The sequence below is a fragment of the Ambystoma mexicanum genome, chromosome 7q (genome assembly GCF_040938575.1).
Source record: "Ambystoma mexicanum isolate Mex_15411 chromosome 7q, UKY_AmexF1_1, whole genome shotgun sequence".
In the NCBI taxonomy this organism is placed as follows: Eukaryota; Metazoa; Chordata; class Amphibia; order Caudata; family Ambystomatidae; genus Ambystoma; species Ambystoma mexicanum.
In genome coordinates, this window is record NC_090941.1 from 491813591 (window position 1) to 491828564 (window position 14974).

Genomic DNA, 14974 nt, shown 5'->3' on the forward strand with positions numbered 1-14974 from the left:
ATGTTTCTTACGAATGTGTGCCCCTGGATTAGATTCCATCATTACAGCTTTTATTTGTGTCTCCATCTCTCGTTGGGCTGCTGATAGTACTTTCTCTCTTCAGGCTTTTTTTGCAATTAGTTCAACCCTTATGGTTGCTTTAAAAGCACCCCAAACCCATCTATCGGGTGCATCCTGTGCCCCATTTAGTTCAAAATATTCTTTAATCTTTGCCTGAATCTCTTCTCCCATCACCTGGTCTTTTATTATATACTTGGGGAATTTACATCGCCATAATCCTGAACCTTCGGTTCCCTGAAGAATTGTTCATTTTAACAGTGCATGGTCGAAGAGAGTTATTGGGCCCATCTCTAACTGTTGTATTCTCCCCAGCAATGATGCCGAGACCCATACATAATCTAACCTTGAGAATATCCGGTGAACTGATGAGTAGAACGTAAACCCTTCGTCCCACGCTGAATTTCTCTCCAAGCATCTATTAGTGATAAATTGGCCATTGTCATTTTTAATTTTTGCGTTGGAGGTTGTTGTACTATATGGCATAAGCTACTTCTATCAACCTGGGGATCACAAGCCATAATAAAATCGCCCGTAAGGAGATTTGTCCCTCTGCAAACCACTCTAGTTTATCCAGCACCTGCTGCAAAAACAAATCTTGCCTCACATGTTGGTATAAATTGTAGCAATCGTATATCGCATTCTACCCAATTGTATTGTAATTAATAAATATCTACCCTCTTTATCCTTCTCAATATGGTCTGACCAACCCAACTCTTTAAAGCTATTAAGACCCCTCCCTTCTTTCCCTTGTCGTTTGATTGAACAATATATGGATAGCCATTCAATGTCAGCGTATCCGCATCTCTCCTTGACACATGCGTCTCTTGAAACGTCACCACATGTGGTTTCTCCCGACTCAAAAACTTTACATCTTAACTGGGGAGTTCCGACCGCTTATGTTCAAGGATAGGACTTGTAGTGTTTTCATTCCTCCCATCTGGACAAATGTACTCCATATATTACTTTGGTAGATTACCATTCCCCCCAACACAATAACCACAAACCCTCCCAAACTTGACCCCCCCTTTCCCTCCCTTCTCCCCCGTCAAGCCCAACCTATACCCCTTCCTTCCACGCATTGAGCCATGGAGGTTGAACCCTGATGCACAACCGGAGATTGGTTGTGTGGGTCTACCTGTACCCAACAACCCCTGATTCCAAGAACCAAGACTTGTACTCTGCTTCTCCCGCTCCTTCTTTACTTAAACATCCTGCCCCCATAGCATTTCCGTCAACCATAACCATCACTATGAACTACTGTTCCTATTTATTACACATCATTACATTGTTTAAACAACTGCCCTCTCCACGGCCGTAGGTGTCATACTCAATCGATCGGTCTGCTGCTGAATCTTGCGTCGGTTTGTCCCGAGATGGACTCGTTCACTCCCATCTCCTGAATCTCCCTTTTTCTTGAACTTTACGAGTTTGCTTTTAGTGGTTCCCTTCATCCTCTGTTATCTTCAATAACCTCAAGGCTTCTTCACATGAGGTGACTCGTCGTTGTCCTTCCCATGTGAAGAAGATTCCAAATGGAAATGTCCATCTATAACGAACTTGGTTTTTGATTAGGAATTGTACTACTGGACCCAAAAGTCTTTGCTTCAAAGTAGCTTCTTGGTACAGTTGGGTTGCTACTCCATTCACCTTGATGGAAGTTGCTTTCCTAGCTGCTGTAAAATTGCGTCTTTCTGGCCATACCCCTGAATTGTAGACACCACATCGCGTGGGCTTGCTCCTCGATCTTTACGTTTTGGGCCCACTTGATGTATTCGATCGATCGGAATATCCTCACCCTTTTCCAAGTCTAGCAAATCCACGAACACATGTTGCATTTTTGTTCTCAATTCCTGGTCCTCTATCTTTTCGGGAAGTAATTTGACCCGGATGTTGGATCTCCTTGATCTGTTTTCAAGATCTTCCATTTGAATTTCAATATTTTGGGTTGCCGTTGCCAACTGATGAATTAATAGTTCTATTTTTCGTGTGTCTTCCACAATGTCTTGGATCGCAATCTCATTTGTTTCTGTTCTTTACGCTAAATCATTGATGTCCTTTTTCACCTCTTGCAAGGCTTGTGCAAGTTCAGCTCTTATGAGGGCAAGTTTGACTTGGGAGTGTTTCCGTCATTTGTTCCTTGAAATTGTTGAAACACTGTTTAATGACTTCTGTTGTATCAAGCTCTGGTATCTTTGGTAATGCTACTAATTCTGATTCTTGGCGAGTTGGCGGGCTTGCATTGGCAGGTCCCTCTTCTCCTTCTCTCTGCCATAATTTTGAGTGAGCCCCTTCTTGTTGCTTTTTCTTTTTGGGGCTGTGGGGTGGGAATCCCCTCCACCAGTTCTTTTGTTTTATTCCGGGAGGTCGAGCGGATGCCTTCTACATGGATGCACTGATGTAGGAAAGACATTGGAAGATTTAAGGCATCTGTTTCTCATTCATTTAAAAAATAAGAAAAATGTAAAAACCGAAAATCGAAGCAAGAAAATGTCCTAATTGCACAATTTGAGTACCTTTATCTCTTCATTCATTGTGCGCCATCCGCGCTGCATGCTGTTTTGGATTTGTGCCCATAACATCTTGTGCACCTTGAGGTCCTTTGTGCACTCTGTTTGTTCAACGCTACCGAAAATTCAAAGATGGCTGCCACCTTCCTTCAGGTTCTGAGCCCTGTCTGGGTGCTCAGCCATTGGCCAACATCACCCTCTTCTATCCAATCGGGGAACGGCAGGCTTTAGCCGGCCCCCTCACCAAAGGCCCACTTCCTAAGGTCCCTGTCTGCTCCCTGTCCGCTGTCTGAATGTGTGGTACCATGTACCTTGCTGTCCCCCCTGCTGTATGCATGTGCCTGAGTGCCTGAACCCTGTACCTTGCTGTCCTCCTGCTGTATGCATGTGCTGAGTGCCTGAACCCTGTACCTTGCTGCTCCATTGTGCTTACTTGTCCTTACTGGATATTTGTGTCACAGACGCCCTGCAACATGGGGTTAGGCTCCTTGAATGTGCCCATGTGAGTGACTCTACTGCATCCTTGTGTCTGCAACATGGGGCTAGGCTCCTTGAATGTGCCCATGTGAGTGTCTCTACTGCATCTTTGTGTTGTAGCCGCCCTGCAACATGGGGCTAGGCTCCTCGAATATGCCCATCTGATTGACTCTACTGCATCTTTGTGTCATAGCCACCCTGCAACAAGAGGAAAAGTGCATGGGGAAAGGGGAGGGGGCAGTGCAGTACATAGGATAACAGTAAAATAGATGAAGACAAAAAATAAAAGTGCGGCCAGCTGGTGGCAAGTGCAAGGGTAAGTGCAGACTCAGGAGTCAAGTGCTAGTAGGGGCTGTAGGGATACAGACACAGTCCCTGAGTGCAAGGATTGCCAGGGGGCAGTGCAGGTGTGCAACTGGCGGGGAGGGTACATGGGCCCGAGATCAGAGGGTAGCCAGGTAACCAGTGCAGTCTCAGATTCAGCCAGGAGATCAGCAGGGGAGGGGAGGAGAGAAAGCAGAAGCAAAGAGGGGGGTCTTGAGGTGCTTTCGGAACAGGAGATGGTTCTCCTCAAGCTTCAGAGAGGCAGAGAGCCAGAGAGTTTATTCCAGAGGGAGGCCCCAGCAAAAGAAAAAGATCTACCAACAACTCACAGCTTGGAGAAGCGACTGACCCTGAGGGAGTTGAATGTGCCCAAAGATTGACGCTACTGCATCTTTGTGTAGTAGCCGCCCTGCAACATGGGGTTAGGCTCCGTGAACGTGCCCATCTGATTGACTCTACTGCATCTTTGTGTTGTAGCCGCCCTGCAACATGGGGTTATTCTCCTTAAATGTGCCCATCTGATTCACTCTACTGCATCTTTCTGTTGTAGCCGCCCTGCAATATGGGGTTAGGCTTCTTGAATGTGCCCATCTGATTGTCTCTACTGCATATTTGTGTCACAGCCGCCCTGCAACATGGGGCTAGGCTCCTCGAATATGCCCATGTGAGTGACTCTACTGCTTCTTTGTGTCGTAGCCGCCCTGCAACATGGGGCTAGGCTCCTCGAATGTGCCCATCTGATTGACTCTACTGCATCTCTGTGTCATAGCCATTTGACATGCTAGTCTGGGGCTATTATTGGGAAGTGTTATATGCCTTTGGTTTTGGTATCGGGTTTCCAAGATGGGTCACAGATTGTGTCATGCCCCTTACAAAAAGATCAAGAATAATGGCGCCCTCACAGATCTTATACAAATAACCCTAGGCTCATGCCAGGGGTGCACCCGATCCTATCCCCACTAATCATTGCAGTTTCTATGAAACCCCTTGCCCTGTAAAATTCGAGGAAATGCAAGCATTCTGGGAACTGATGCAGGAGGGTTGACCCACAAGATTGCACTTTACACAAACAATGTCCATTTTCATTTGAATGATTCAGCTACCTCCGTTCTGGTTTTGATGGAGGCCTTAGCAGATATCAAGGGTAAATCAGGGTTCTCAGCAAATTATAACAAATTAAACGGGTTCAATACTCTCCTTGTAAGGGAATTATTCCCCTTCATTGAATATTTGCGTGTCTAGATGACACCTAGGTTCTCAGATTTGTTTCAAGTTCATATCCCACTGTTATTTCAAGAATTAACACAGGATCTAAATAGATGGAAGGCAAGAAATCTCCTGGATAAGTGGGCTTAGCGCAGTGAAGATTCATCTAATCCATACTGTGCTATGTGCCTTATTCGAAGCCTTCCCAGAAGAATGCTGAAAATGATATGCATCTGATTCAACAGGAGATCATTGCTTTCATATGGGTTGGAAAGTCACCTCGGATTTCTAGGACAATCTTCCAATATCAATGGCTTTGTGTGGGTTGGGATTTCCATGTCTTAAATGTTAGGTAATAGCAGCACACACATATTGCACATCCACGACTCTGTGCATCAGACACAGGCTTATACCCCTTGCCTCCACAATTCTCTATTGTATTTGGACAGATGGAACAAGTTACTTACCTGTAACTGTTGTTCTCCAGCATGGGTCTGGCATGGATTCACATGCTCATGAATATTCCCCGTCGTCAGGCTGGGAATCCTCGGTAAAGAAAAAACCAGTATCAGTTTCGTTTCTGATCTGTCTTTCGTAGTAATAACCAATCACTGGTCTCTGCGTCATACTGACCACAGCCAATGACTGCCCTCTACCTAAGCACCGCCTCTGGCAGCCATCTTCAGATTTGGAAGCACGTGAAGTGGCAGTATGACCAAGTGAAGAGCCGCAGAGGGGTAGGCGGGAGGGTTCGCATGTGAATCCATGCCAGACCCATGCTGGAGAACAACAGTTACAGGTAAGTAACTTGTTCCTTCTCCAGCATGGGGTCTGGCATGGATTCACATGCTCATGAATAAAGAATACATAGCAGTACACACATGCACAACCACGGGAGGTGGCAAAGGCTCAACATTAAGCATCACATCAACTCAACATTAAGCATCTTACCTCCTCACCAGGCTCACCTCAGGCGAACAGGTTGCGCAGCACTGCTTGGCCGACCCTGGACTCCTCCCTGGAATCCCGGTCGACGCAGTAGAATTTCGTGAAGGTGTGCGTCGACCTCCACGTAGCAGCCCTGCATATGTCCAGCAGGGGCACACCAGATAGGAACGCCGTGGTGGCTGCGATCGCTCTGGTGGAATGGGCTCTCGGACGGCCAGGCAGCGGTCGGTTTGCCAACCGGTGACAGTACATGATACAGCCGGAGAGCCATCTGGAGATGGAAGCCTTCGAGAGAGCCTTCCCCTGATTGACAGGTCCAAAGTTCACAAAGAGTTGTGACGTCTTCCGAAACCCCTTCGTGCGGTCCACGTAGAACTTCAGCGCTCTAGCTACATCCAGCGAGTGCAAAGTCCTCTCAGCCGGCGACGAAGGCGACGGGAAGAACACAGGTAACACCAAGGGTTCGTTGAGATGGAAGTCCGACGGTACCTTGGGCATGAAGGAGGGGTGCGTCCTGAGCACTACCCTTGTGTCGTGGAAAGTCAAGTACGGGGCCTTGCAGGAAAGGGCCTGGATCTCTCCCACTCGTCGTGCGGAGGTGATGGCCACAAGAAAAGCTGTTTTCCACGATAGAAACTTCAACGGGGCCGAGTGCAGAGGCTCGAACGGAGGTCCCATGAGCTTGGTCAGCACCACGTTGAGCTCCCACGCCGGGGCCGGAGCCTTCACCGGCGGGAACGATCTGAACAGTCCCTTCATGAACTCTTTCACCAGACGATGAGACCACAAGGACGTCCGCCCCGTGGTTCTGGTGTATCGGGAGATCGCAGCAAGATGAATCTTGATGGACGCGTGTGCCAAACCAGCTTTGGCCAGCGTCAGCAGGTACGGCAGTACTTGGGGAGCCGTAATCCGTAGAGGGTTAATCTTCTGTGCGTGGCGCCAGACAGAGAACCTCTTCCATTTGTGTCCGTAGCATTTAAGAGTCGAGGACGCCCTGGCCTTTGCAAGAACCTCTCTGCAATCGGCCGGTATGTCGTATCCTCCAAACTCTAGCGCTGCAGGAGCCAGGCCTGCAAGTTCAGCGACTTCGGGTCGTGGTGGAGGATGGCGCCTCCTTCCCTGGAGAGTAGATCCGCGTCCGCCGGCAGCTTGATCGGCGGGGACGCTGACAAGTCCAGAAGGTCCGGGAACCATATCTGCCTCGGCCACGCAGGTGCGACGAGGATCATCCTGCACCGTGACCTCTTGAGCTGGTTGACGAGCCGGATTAGCAGAGGCAAGGGAGGGAACGCGTAGAGGAACAGGCCCTCCCAGGGGAACGAGAAAGCATCGCCCATGCTCCTCGTCTGGGGAAACCTGCTGGCGAACCTCCGGCACTTGGTGTTCGTCGCCGTCGCGAACAGGTCGATCTGGGGTGTGCCCCACCGTCGGAAGAGGCGATCCACCAGATCCTGCCGTAGTTCCCACTCGTGGCACGAGCGCAGCTCCCTGCTGAGTGAGTCGGCGATGGTGTTTTTTATCCCTGCCAGATGAAACGGCACCAGAAAAATCCCTTGGGCGACGGCCCAATGCCACAGGTCCTGCGCCTCCTTGGACAGCGCCGGGGACCTGGTTCCGCCCTGTTTCCTGATGTAAAACATGGTGGTGGTGTTGTCGGTGAAGATCCTCACCACCTTGCCCTTGAGGGACGGAAGGAAGGACCTGAGGGCCCAAAACACTGCACGGAGCTCCAGGACGTTGATATGCAGGGACTTCTCCGTCGGGAGCCAGAGTCCCCTCGCGTGCAGATTTTCGGTGTGCGCTCCCCACCCTTCCAGGGAGGCATCCGTGGTCACAGTCTCCTGGTGGGCTGGGGTCTGGAAGTCCATGCCCGCCGTCAGATGCGCGCGGGTGCCCCACCACCGTATCGCTCGTCGGAAACTCTCGTTGAGCTTGATCCTTTCCTCGAAGCTGCCCGTCGTCTGGATCCAGCGCGCATCCAGGAATTCTTGCAACGGGCGCATCCGGAGCCTGCACATGGGAATGAGGTAGATGCAGGAAGACATCATCCCGAGGAGGGACTTGATGGATCTCACTTTGGCCGCGTCGGCCACCAACATCCGTTGCACCTTGCCCAAGATGGTCCTGGTCCTCTCCTCCGACGGGGAGGCCAGAAGGGACACTGTGTCGAGCCTCGCTCCCAGAAACAGTGCGACTTGCGCGGGCACCAGGTGGGATTTGGCGTAGTTCACGGAGAATCCCAGGTCCGTGAGGAGTTGGACGGTCCTTGCCGTGTGGACCACGGCGAGCTCCTTCGTCTTGGCGCGGATGAGCCAGTCGTCCAGGTAGGGGTAGACGTGAATCCCCTCGCGGCGCAGCTGCGCCGCCACCGGTGCGAGGCACTTGGTGAATACCCTGGGTGCCGACCGTAGTCCGAAGGGAAGGGCTTTGAACTGGTAATGACGCCCTTGGACCACGAACCTGAGGAATTTTCGGTGCCCCTTTAGGATGGGAATGTGGAAGTAGGCATCCTCCAAATCCAACGACGATAGGAAGTCTCCTTCCTCCAGTTGACCCAGGACGTGCTGGAGGGTGACCATCCGGAACTTCTGCGCCTTGATGAACTTGTTCAGCCGTCGCAGGTCCAGGATGGGGCGCCATCCTCCCGTCTTCTTCTTCACGAGGAAGTATCGCGAGTAGACTCCGGAGCCCCGAAGCCTCTTTGGGACGAGTTCGATGGCGCCCTTTCTGAGCATCGCCTTTACCTCCAGGAGAAGTTGAGGGACGTGAAGTTCTTTCCTGGCCACGGGGGGGACGCGCGGGCACCTTCTTTGAAACTCGAGCGCGTGGCCCCGGGCCAGGGCGTCCAGCACCCAACGGTCGGTGGAGATGGACTCCCACACGCTGACGAAGCCCGCCAGCCGGCCTCCCACCGGGGTGCTTCGGTGGGGGCCCGACCCCACGGCCGGTTCAATCCTGCTTGGACGCGGCCTTGCCGCCTTGACCTCCTTGGCGACGACGGCGGGGTCCGCTAGACTTGCCTCGTCCTCTGTAGGCCTCTTGCGACGACGAGCGGGCCGCTTGACGGTAGGAAGCGAAACCGCCGCCGGAACCTTTGGAGGCGCCCTTGCCTCCGCCGCTCCGAAAGGGCGTCCGTCGTTGCTGCAGGACTCCAAGGGCCCAGGCCGTCTCAGTATCCGCCTTGATGGCCTGAAGGGAATCGTCCACTGTCTTCCCAAACAGGTTGTTCCCGTCGAAGGGCATGTCCAGGACTCTGGTCTGGACGTCCTGCCGAAAGTCCGTAGCTTTGAGCCATCCACGACGTCGAAGGCAAACGCCGTTGCCCAGCTGGCGTAACCCAGTGTCGGCGATGTCCGTCGCCACGGTGATGGCGTGGTCCGAAGCCACTTCACCTTCCTGGAGGATCTCAAGGGCCTCCGCCCTCTTGTCGTCCGGCAGAAAATCCAGCAGGGGAGTTATCTTGTACCAGAGCTCCCTGTCGTAGCGGGCCACGATAGCCAAGGCGTTGGCCGCTTTAATCGTCGTCGCTGCCGACGAGATGACTCTACGTCCCATAGCATCCAATTTCTTTCCCTCGCCGTCCGGCGGGGAAGTCGATGTGGAGGCCGCACCCCCCCCCGCTTTCTTCCTGGCTGCCGCGGAGACGACGGAGTCCGGGGTAGGCTGCGCCCGGAGGCATAGGGGGGCCGTGTCCGGGACCCGGTACTTTTTCTCGTACCGGTCTCTTCTAGCTGGTGTAGTGGAAGGGTTCTTGAGGAGGGAAAGGCCCTCATCCCAAATGTCGTCCAACAGAGGCACTGCGAGGACCGTCTTCCTCTTGGCCTCGCGCCGCTGATAAAGGAAGCCTTCCTTTTTCTTCTCCTCAGGGCAGAGTTGGAAAAGCTCGGAAGCCCTGGAGATCATGGAGTGGAAAGATCCGATCTCGTCGGGCGGAGAAGCCCTGGTGGGGGGCGACGACGGAAAATCCTCGTCGTATGCCTCGTCGTCCGTACCCGTCGCTGCCGTGTCAGTCCCCGTATCATCCCCTCGGGTGGACGGGGAGGAGGGCTGGACGGGGCGCGACGGTTGAAAAGGAGGTGGAGGATGGATCCTTCTTTTCTTGGTAGGGGGAACACCAGAAGGTCCCGGTTCTGGATCCCCCGACGGGAGAGGTTCCTCCGTCGGTAACGGTAGCCTCGTCCTTATCTCGGTGTATAAGGACTGTATGGCCAACAAAATGGCCGCCGAGTTGTCTCGCGGCGCTGGCAGAGGGGAATCCGACGGGCGAGCAGGGGCCCCGTCGGTATCCTCGACGATGTCGTCGTCGTCACCCGCGTCGGGGTCCATTCCGACGGGCTGGCCTTGTTCCACGCCTAGGCCGTGGCTTAAGACCTCGATCAGCTCCTCTTCTGAGGTTGAGGCCGAATCTACGACGACGCCCTGCCCCCCCTTCTTCTTCCCCACGGAGGGTTTCACGGGGGTCCTATCGATGGGCACAAAAGAAGACTCCCTCCGAGGAGGCAGGGAGATTCTGGGCCCTGAGGTCGCCACCACTGGCGCAGCCTCCACAGGCTGAGCCAGGGCCGCCGCGACCGTTTCGATAGAGGGCTTGGTCGGATGGATCAAGGCCTTCACCACCTTAGGTGCGCTCACCGCCTTATCCTTGAGGGAGGGGGCACTGCCACGCTCCTCCTCTGCCTTAGAGCTCGACCGGGGCCTCTCCAGGAGCTTCGCCGGGTGCTCGGCCTTCCTCTTACCCGACCCAGAGCGTTGGCTCGTGGTTGATGGTGCCGGGGAGGGTGCGCCCTGCCTGGCGCCCGTAGAGCCCGACCGTTCGGCGCTCCCGGTGCCAGCGGACTCGCGGTGCTTGGCCTTATGTTGGGCCCCCGTCGCCGGGGCGCCCTCAAAGGTCTTAGAAGACCGCTCGGATTTCTTCTTCTTCTCGCCAGACGGGCTCTTACCCTCCAGCCAGTTGGCGAGACGTTGATGACGGTCCTTCATGGTCCGTTCCGACATGTTGCCGCAAAACGCACAGTCCTTCTCCACGTGCGTTTTGTCCTCATGAAGGCAGTAAAGGCAGAAAGAGTGTTCGTCTTCCTTAAAGACGTTCTGCAGCTGGCATCCAGGGCAGACCCTGAACAGCTTTCCGGGCGTCGAGCTTCCCTTCTCCTGGGCCATCTCCGAGACCGGGCCTGAGAAGCTTCTGGAGTCCTCCGAAGTGTAGCTCGACGAAATCTTCACCCTTGAGGGGCACAGACGAATCCGACACGGGTCCCCGTTGATCGGATGTAGGATCGGTGGAGCTTGAGGCTCTTTTGACCGAAAGAATTGAAGTTTTTTGTGAAAAAAGCGCGAAAAATAGCACTAACGCTCGAGAGCAATAGCACGAGGATCCCAACACATGAACGTGCGGTAAAAATCTGAAGATGGCTGCCAGAGGCGGTGCTTAGGTAGAGGGCAGTCATTGGCTGTGGTCAGTATGACGCAGAGACCAGTGATTGGTTATTACTACGACAGACAGATCAGAAACGAAACTGATACTGGTTTTTTCTTTACCGAGGATTCCCAGCCTGACGACGGGGAATATTCATGAGCATGTGAATCCATGCCAGACCCCATGCTGGAGAACTTTACAATTGTTGGGACTAGAGCCGGGGCTAGATCCATCCTCACCAATCCTGCGCAACCCCACACTTCTCACCGGCTGGAGGTGGATTCTCAGATTGGTTACAAGGGGATCTGTAACAGAAGCATTTTAAATGCAAGTCTCTGCTATAGTCTTTGAAGAAGCCAAGCTCAAGTTCAAGTTGGGGAGAAGGAAAGATTTGACTACATTCAGTTGTGACACTGCACTCTAATCCATATATGCAGAAGTTAGGCTCTCGGCAGCCCGTTCCCTTATAACTCACCCTTATGCAGGGGAACCCGAGGCGGTTCCCAGGCTGTACCGCCTTTGATGGAGGTAATCTTGAAGAATAGCTACCTTATAAGCATAGCTGGAAGGAAGAACTTTGGGTTCGATTTGTGTCAGAGGCCTAGTCCCAGATCTAGGTTAGTGCCTAAAAATCCTTCAGATGCACCATCACAGCACATGCATAAAAATGTTTTTTTTTAATTCATTTAAGTTTTGATTGGCATTTTGTTCAAACAAATTGTAAAAGAAAAACAAACAGTTAACGAAACCTCCCTTCACCCCAACTCCCCCTCCCCGTCCCAAGATTTGAATGTTCTGTTCCGCTTCCTCATGTTGTCTATGCTCATCCCTTAGTGATCAGATGAGTCCCCGCTTCTCTTATCATAATTCTATGGCCTGTGCTCCATCTTTCCGCGTCCTTGTTAGTTCCCGCCTTCCTCCACTTTCCGTAGTTTTGTTGATGTCTCTGTGTCGCTGCGGGGGCTCAGATGACTCACACTAATTTCATTCTCCTTTAGCACAAAGCGTTTCTGGAGCCCTTCATAAGAAATTGCATCACTAGATCTTAGTCCATGAGGAATTTCTGGTTGTCTCCCAGGAGAGTGTATGTTACCCTTTCCATGACTACCAAGTTCCATATCTTCCCAACCCATTTGTGTTCCGTAGGCCCTTCTTTTGATTTCTATTTGTGGGCTGGTAGCAGGGCCCCAGCCATCACCAGGATCACGTAGACTTTGCCTTGAGCTTTCGTGGGCAGGTTTTCTAGTTCCCCGCCCATGCCCAGAAGTTGTTCCTTCTCCTTGATGCCTAGTATTTCTTTTAGCGCTTCTAGAATCAACCCCCAGACCAGTTGAATTTCCGGGCATTGCCACCATATATGTCTCCAGTTCCCTTCTCTCTCACAGCCCCTTCAGCAGAGCCTAGACGATGAACGGTAGAATTTAGACAGCCTAACAGGAGTGAGATGCCATTGGTACATCAGCTTTGTCCAGATTTACTGTTTCTGTATTGACTGTGCCAGTTTGGGCACTTTGTCCAAAGACCTAGCCATTGATCCATACTTATTGGTTGGTCCATTTCCCTTTCCCAGCTGGCCATGAAGTGTCTTTCCCCTGTTTCCTCCCCTTCTTTCATCAGGCCGTATAGCGGCCCCACTAAGTGTTTGTCCCATGTATTGGTGGTGACACATTATTTCCGAACAGGGTCTGTTCTCTTGTTGCTGCCTCTTTTACTTTGGGGTCCTGGATCCAATGTCTTAATTGGGCATAGTGCAATTTGTCTCCTTCTCTCAATTTTGCATTGGGGGAAGGTTTTTATCTCCCCTCCCTCGAACATGTCTTGTATCTTGTGGCATCCCCTTCCTGCCAATTATCAACTCCGTTCCCAGACAACACTAGCATGAATTGTGGGTTCCTGAAGATCGGAATGAGGGGTGACGGGAATTTGGTGAGCTTGGATCGTTTTGCCACCTCGTCCCATGTATTCCCAACCAGAGATTCGATTTCGCTGCAATACATTTTACAGGGTCTATCTTCCCGGGTAACCATAGGACTTTCTCAAGGTGCATTCCCACCACTGCCCTGTCCATTTCTCTAAATCTTCTTGTGGTCGTCCCTTGACCAGTCCCTTATGACTTTGATGTGTGCTGCGCGATAGTAGGCTTTGAGGTCAGGTTGCCCCCATGCCCCCTGTTCCTGGGCAACAGCATTACTTTATTTGAAATTCTTTGTTTCTTACGTTCCCAGATGAAGGCCTTCGTGTGTTTGCAAATTGCCCAGAAGTATGACCTAGGGAATTTGGTGGTAAGTGCCATGAACACGTATAGCAATTTTGGTAGGAGGACCATTTTCAAAACATTGATTCTGCCCATTCAGGAGATGGTCAGAGGACCCCAGTTGTGAAGCATATTCTAAATGGACCCCGGTAACGTGGGGGGTGGTGCTGGGGGTGGGGGAGGTAATTGGCTGTGAATAGTTGGCTCGTATGTGTCTGCACTCTGCTGTTGCTTGCCAGCTGTTAGGAAAGATTTCTCTTTACTGCACCTTTCCTTCCATCTTTATGGAACCCCCAAACATTTTGCTTTTATTTTTTAATCTAACCTGTACTTTTTGCAGTGCAGTGAAGCATTAAGCTTTTGCTCATATGTTATGGGGAAACTGACATGTCCTTCAGGCTGTCAGTACTGGGAAACCTGGCTTCCCTTAGTCGTGTTACTGTGTTACTACTTTTGGTTACTTTTCTATCACTTGTGGTAACATTTTATCATTGAAAAATGCAGCTTACACTGCAGTACAATGGGGTACATTTTTGTTTTGCCCTAGACTAACACGCAGTGGATTTCTGGTTACTCTAGGTGTGCTAAAATGATAAGCTGTTGGCAGCAGTGACTTTTTCCCACTTTTGGGGACTTTTCCTTTTAGCATTACCGCTTTTACTGCATTTGGCTACTAACTGTGGCTACTGGGCAAACATGGCCTTGCCACAAGAATGTTTGCTTGTCCTTTTGCCATCTTGTTCTTTAGCTTTCTTCCTGGCCTGAGAAGCCAGGAAAATCCTTATAAGGACTTCCAGGCTACTGGACGCTGTGTGTGTTTGCTAGCAGGATGTGGGCTGAGACTGTCTGGTCCCAATCCACAAACTGGTTTCAGTGGGTCTGAGTGGTATGCATGAATGTTCCTGCCGGTGGACTACTGCTGGGCTGTAGTTGTGTGGCCTAGTCCTGTCATTGGCTAGTGAGAGCAGCAGCACTTACCTGGCTTTTAGGATAAGACGAGGACCCCTGCACCCATTCTTCAGAGATTCTGGAGAAACCTGAAGGAAAGAAACCAGAGAACCGACTGAAGGAGGCCTGGCAACCAACTTCTGCTGCTGTCCTGGAGGAGCCCTGTCTTGTTTAAGATCTTTAGCAGTCCTGCGAAGGAGTTGCAACCCTTGGAGTGGAGGGACCATCCATTTGTGAGGTCTGCTTGGTACCCTGCAACGCAGAGCCTTCCAAAGTGTCCTGGGATCGTCCTGTGGCTGACCAGCTCCGAATTTGGGCTAACGTGCTGCCGGTGTCACCGTCCCGAGTTTCGACCTGAAACTTGGGCAATCCTCAGCTGGCCCTACGAGACTAACATCTGCGAAATGTCGGCGTCCTAACAATAAGGGGACCCTCGATAGGAGGGAAAGTCCGACCACTGCAGTGGAGTCCCTTTGCGTCACCGTGCTGCAGGGACCACCATCTGAAATCGCTTACCTGAGCCGATTCCAGCCCTGAGAGGGGTCCTGCATCGAGTATTGCTGCATTCTTCCATCAAGAGTCCTTGCAACAGTGAGACACCAACTGGAGATCAGCTAGAACCTGCAACCCCTACAAATCGAGGACTGTGACCTTCAGCTTAAAAAGCAACCTCATTCCCTCTTCCTTTGTCCTGCCAAGTCTGGGGAAGAATTGGAGTACAGGGGGAAAGTTACAGAGCTTCTTACCTACCCCTATACTCCCATTATAACTCGGAGGGCTTATAATAAACCTTTATTCTAACACTTTTGGCTTTGTCATTGCTTGCTTGTGCAA

The 14974-nt window shown here is 51.7% G+C and overlaps 1 protein-coding gene across 3 annotated transcripts in view; it reads right to left on the bottom strand.

Moving 5' to 3' along the window:
• PHF11 (PHD finger protein 11) overlaps positions 1-14974 on the bottom strand; it is a 1101640-nt gene that overhangs the window by 640011 nt on the left and 446655 nt on the right. The gene's annotated exons all lie outside the window — the stretch shown is intronic.